Here is a 6,000-nt window from a genome sequence, read left to right as displayed (position 1 = left end):
TTACTTGCGATTCTGTTATTATTTCCCCTGATTTAGCACATCCTGTTTTAGAACATCCATCGAAGTTGATGGAAAAATTTTTCATGGCATTTGGATCATGTCCTAAATGCAATTTGAATGCCATCTTTCGAAAGTTGCAAAGTAACGGGATTTCCTGTTTTATTCTTCAATCGTATAACCTTGGAAACGAGGTTTTACAAATCCTCCTCTGCCTTGTCAAAGGCTGATCACTTCTACTCCTTCTAGCAGAACTTTTTCTGGGTAATTTCTAATTGGGGAAGAGCCAATGGGTAACATTTTCTGATTTTTCTCATTTTTATTGAATCCCCCGTTACACTGCAAGAAAAGTCTTAAAACTGATATGAAAATTTCTCACTAAGTTCAGGTGACGAGACTGTATTTACTCAAAGAGCACTTCCCACCCCCTTTCTTTTCTACCATATTTCTGAGGTTTTTGGGGCTCCCTACAGGAGCTCTCTCCACCCAGTGGTAGCACTGAAGCCCTTTCCTCACTCCTTAGAAAACCTGGCAATAGAGCATGGAAATAACTCCCAGGGTTATTTGAGGGTCCTGCCCCAGTGGAGCCGGGCCACCCAAACCTCCTACCTCCATGCAGTGCAGCCACCTCACTGCAGATCAATACTGACTTGAGCTTACTCAGATACACTCACTCCTCAGATATATATAAGTTTAATGAGCACATTGCTCACTTCATCATCTCCTCTCATTTTTCTCTATACTTAAATTATTTTGGGGCAAAGTGAGGTATTCTTTAGATACACTTTTCCATGGCAGTCAAATCCTGGGCTTTTACTACTCATTTGTACCATTTCAGTTTTAGAGAAACTCCTCTCTCTCACACCCACACTCACCCTTTCCAAAATTCATCTTTGCTCATCTTTTTTTTATGGGGATGTTATATTTAACCTTCCTCTCATTTCTCTTTTTCTCAAGCCTTCTTTCACTCTAATTACACCACCAGGTAGTTTCACAGCCATACTCTAAGTCTGAAACTTTAAAATGCTTGCTAACTGTGCTACAGGATCATGAGAAAGCTTCTATTTTTTCAGTATGTTCCCCAAATAGAATAAATGTATATACATACATGCACTTGTCTGCACTTGTCACAAAGGGTCCCAATCCCCCAACTGTGCTGAATCCTTGCCCAGGTGCAGCCCCATGCAGAGCCCCTGCTTCGACTGGGGGTCCCGGAGTCCTGTCACACAGAGCTGACTCTGCCAGCAAGTATGCAGCAACTCAGCTGAGGGTTGCCAGCTATCTCTGGACTTGTAAACTAGCTACTAAAATAGTTCAAGAAGATGCTTTCACATTAGCACGTCCTTCCGGCAAACCTTTCCTTGACTTCAGCACTGCTGGTTCCTCTTTAGGACTTGACTTTACCATTGAAATAGTGTGAAATATCTGGGATACTGGATTGCAAAAAGGTTAAGTCTAAACCCTCTACAAAGGAGATGGTCACCTTTATCTCTACAATTCTGGCTATATGCTGAACAGGGCAGAAACCAGCAATTTGTCTGGCAAAAATGGAGGTTTGCAGGTTCCTACCAAGTGGTATCTGACAGAGTATGTCCAATTGTGAGTCTATGGTTTAAGCAGACTGTAGTGGTGCTTGTCTGGCCTGTAAAGGTCCAGCCTGGGTTTCTGGAAACAGTGGGAGAATTCCTGGAATGTTTTCTGATGCAGCCATTGCTGCTGTGTTTGTCCACCGATGCAAAAAGTGTAGTGTCCCTGGGGTTGATGGCACTTTCTGTCCTGGAATCAGTTTTGCTTCTTTTTCTTTTGCAATGAGGTCTTTTCTCATCCTAACATACTCTCTGTGTGGAAGAAAAAATAAGCAAAAATCCCTGAGAACTCTGCCAAAGTTACCTAGGAATCTGAGGGACTAGAGTAGAGCAGCCATCTCCATCACTGGCAGCCCTTCCAGTGCCTGGGTGAGGTACATCAAGCCAGAGCCTGGACTCATTATATCTTTTTGCAAAACCTGAATTTGTGCTGCATCAATTCTAGCAGCTTCGGGAAGTTCTAGCCTTTGACTGCTAGGGCCCGAAGGACAGCTCTGTATCGTCTTGCACAACGGTTAACAGTTAATGAGTCGGGGAAATTTCTCAGAAGAAAGAAAACAAACAAGAGAGTGCGTAATTGAAAAAAATCAGGACCAGTTTCTCTGCTAACCTCTTTCTATATGACAATTTCACACATAGTCATTTTAGATTGAGAAGCGCATTTGAACCTCCGAGTACTACTGACCCAGAGACATATTACAATAAGGAGAAGATGCCTCAAGAAGTTGTTAATGGCTCATGCAGATGCTCCGAGGTGAAAGCCCTCAAGTGAAAAGCTCAGTCCAAAAGCACAGCCTAAAACATGGTGGAACACAGAGTTATCACGGGGGAAAAAAAGCCAAATAATAGCGAAGAGATCGTCTTTACCAGTTGCTTCAGTCTTCCAAAAGAATAGCTGGATAGCAAAAGCTCAGATGCCTGAGAAACATCCAGCAGCAGTGACAACTGCAGCTCAGAGGCAGGCAGCAGCATGGAGCCAGATTTCAGAGCTGCAACGGGCGTTTCACTTCAGAAACTAACTGTGCACGACAGGAGGTCCACAGGATGGGCTTCTCCACCTGACCTCATGTTTCTAAAAGGTTTTACTCAACAGGCACCTGCAGGATTTTCAGAGAAGTCAGTCATGAGTAGAAGAGACTTACATCACTCTCGCCAACCACAACTTCAAAGAAGCAAAAGAATTAGTATACTAAGTCTTATAGCTCATTACATATATGTCTGTGTATGTGCACACAGATATATATGCACACACATACTTTATGTGTGTATGGATTTGCATATACAGGGATAGAAATAAAAGTTAAAATAAATATTCTTCATTTTTCTATTTTTGGAGGCTTCTCTTGTGACCTAAAATAGCATTTTTTAATACTTAAGTAATTTGCAGAAGATTTTGCTTATGAGGTGGCAATGAAACACATATTTTCCCTGAAGCACTAGAAAAAACCTGACTGCTGCTCCCAGGGTATCAAAATTGATTTGTAATGTCTACTGCAATACCTATTCTGCAACCCCAAAGATATCACAAGAGTTATGAAATTGAACAAATCTTTAGCCCTAGCTCCCACAGAAATCTAACATCAAGAGCAATCTGGACAGCACAGACATGAAGAGTCAAATTTTGTCTTCTGCACTCTCATATGGCTGCAGAAGGGCCAAAATTAAGTAGAAAAATCATGCTGTAGTTGTGCAAAGGCAAGGCAAGTGAGGAATGTTCTTGTGAATACATGACGCTTGGATAACATGAGCTATAACTGCGTAAGGACCAAAGAATTTAATCCACTAATTATGGACTTTGATAGCCCGTAGCACTGCTTTTCAAGACTGTTCAAGTGCTCATATTGCAATTCATGCGCTCAGGGACAATACAGTTTGGGAATTTCGACACACTTGCAGCACCACCTCACTTCTTTTTCCGATATTTGTCTTGCAGTAGGCTTCAAAGTACGCAAAATGTAAAAGACCTACTGACAAAGCCAAGCCTGTAAAGCAGGCAGAGGACTGGTCCAACTCCCTGGTTTGCAGACAAACCCAGTCAGACTGGCCAACGATGAACAGGACCATGGTTTTCCTACTGTATTTCTTACTCACCGATTGTTTCCAGGTATTTTCAATGTCCAGACTTTGCAGGCTTCCTCAGTGACAGAGGAGGAGGGGAACATTTTGAGGGTCTGCTTTTTTTCATAAGCTTCCTCCTAGCCTGGAGATAAGCCTGGTGTGGAAAGCCTGTGCCCCCTTTGGTTGCAATCAGCGTTAGCTCCTCGGAGAGGAGGAAAGACCAGGAGCCAGGTTATCAAGCAGCCCGCTCTCGACAGCTATGGTCAAGCCGCTATCGGGCCCATGACCGAGCCCCCCAGTTGTCCGGCAGACGCGGATGAAACAGTATCAACTGTGCCGCGCAGAAATCTGCTAGAAAAGACTCCCTCTCTGCCTGTCCATCAGCGACCGGATTTCAATGAATGCAGCTATTATGCGTTTTAACTACCAGCCATACGCCTGGTCCTGTTCCCAACAAACCCAAAGGGAACGGTGTTATTGACTTAAGTGGGAGCAGAGGCAGGCCCTTCGCCGCTCTGCGATCTAGCAACGCTACAGCTTGCTAGCGCCTCGCCAAGAGCGCCGTACGTGAAGTCGGGGAGTTTACTCATGAGAGCGCTTCCTCTGACACGTATGTGTTTGCTGGGCTGAGCCGGCGGCTTGCTTCAGCCCAGATCTGCTGAGATGCAGCAGGGGTCCGTGTGACACTCTGCTTCCTGGAGAAGAGGGGTTTTCTAAAACAACTTTCCCCAGAAGTGTTTTGCCAGGACGGGTTCAGGACACGAGAGCAGGGAGGCCGTACACCAGCCACGCGGCCACACCTGACCAGCTCACACTGCACAGCTCAGCAGAAACGTTTCAAACAAACAACATATTCCTAAAATGAATCGCATCGGAACAAAGCTTTCTCATGAAGCTTGTGCTTCTGCAAGCCACATATTTTCCTTGGCACTCCTCCAGGCTTAAAAGCAGATGTAAATGTTACCAAGGCTCAGATACAGCAACTTCTTCTCCCCCGATCGCCAAGGAAAACTTACAGAAAATAACCCACAAAACCTTTACCATTTGAAACAGCAATGTCAACAGCCATTACTATGGAAATAGGAGAATCAATCAGGCATGGGAGTGAGAAGCAACTTCTTCCCCAGCTAACTGCACAGCCACTAGCAGGGCTGCAGCGTGAAGCTGGCTCTTAGCTGAAAAGAGGGGGTGCAACGCAGCTTCAGCTGAACACTTAATGACTCAAAATGTTTAATGCAAAGGTGCGTGTGCAGATGCACATCAAGCAAATGCTGGGTTTTCAACACTAAAAATACTCTCGAGTATCAAAACATTGCAAAGCACTGCCTGCTGATTTCTGCAGCTTTCCCATCGCTTGGCCAGCCTCCTGCTCCCTCCGCCAGCGTCTGCCATCACCATCACTGAATGAGGGTGGAGGCACTCGGGACTCCTCTGAAGCGACCAGACACTTCCTTGAAAGCCTGAGACTCAAGGACGTCCGTGGAAATCTAAGTGCTGATGTTAGAAGAAAGCAAAGTTCGCTGCTAGATTTCACAGCATACTGCAGCTAAGAGGTAGGCAGGTCTCTCTGTGGGCAACTGCACACCTGGGACTGGAGAAAACCAGCAGTGACACCTAGTTTGGTCAGCTGCTCTTCTGGGGGCTTTCTTCTGGTGGGCCTCCAGGGAGACCCAGTTCAGCAAACTCGCTAGAAACAGCAAAACCCGATACCGCGGGTGTGCGGTTTTGTGTAACAGGATACCCCTCAAACCCAGACGTGCAAGTCCACCGAAGGTCTGACTCGAATGCATTACTTCAGTCCTCCCTTACTCATCGCGTACAACCCAAGCCCCAAATGTTAACGACTCAGCATGTTTTATCACAGTAGCATGTACACTTTCAATCATCATTAGAGACAAGGAGGGTCTAGGCTCAGGCACCATGCCAGATTAAGTAAAACTTTCCATGAGGAAAGCTATTTGTTTTCTCCCAGAGCTGCGAGGCTTGGCCAAGAGGGAGGGAGGGAAAAGCTCGCCCAAGCCAGACCGAAGTGTAGACAGTGTTACTGGACTTTGCAGACTACCTGCGTGTTGTTCTAATGACATCTGGACTACTGGAAATCACCGAGTGCGCTCAGGAGTTTTCAAAGGCATAATTGTGGCAGCAGCAGACTAAACTTAATGCCTCGAGAGCCAATCGCTTTAATCATGAAGCTGAGATGTATGAAAAAGGATACATTTCAGCAAAAGAATAATTCTGTCTGCTATGGTTCCTGTTCAAATAAACTATATCACCAAACCACGTGCATTTGAAGCATATAGAGGAGTGAAAAAAAGAACATATGGTTTAGAGGCAAAAAACTTTCATATATACTGTACAG

This window comes from Fulmarus glacialis, unplaced genomic scaffold (genome assembly GCF_000690835.1).
Source record: "Fulmarus glacialis isolate BGI_N327 unplaced genomic scaffold, ASM69083v1 scaffold16063, whole genome shotgun sequence".
Taxonomy (NCBI): domain Eukaryota; kingdom Metazoa; phylum Chordata; class Aves; order Procellariiformes; family Procellariidae; genus Fulmarus; species Fulmarus glacialis.
Note: the sequence above shows the minus strand (reverse complement) of the source record.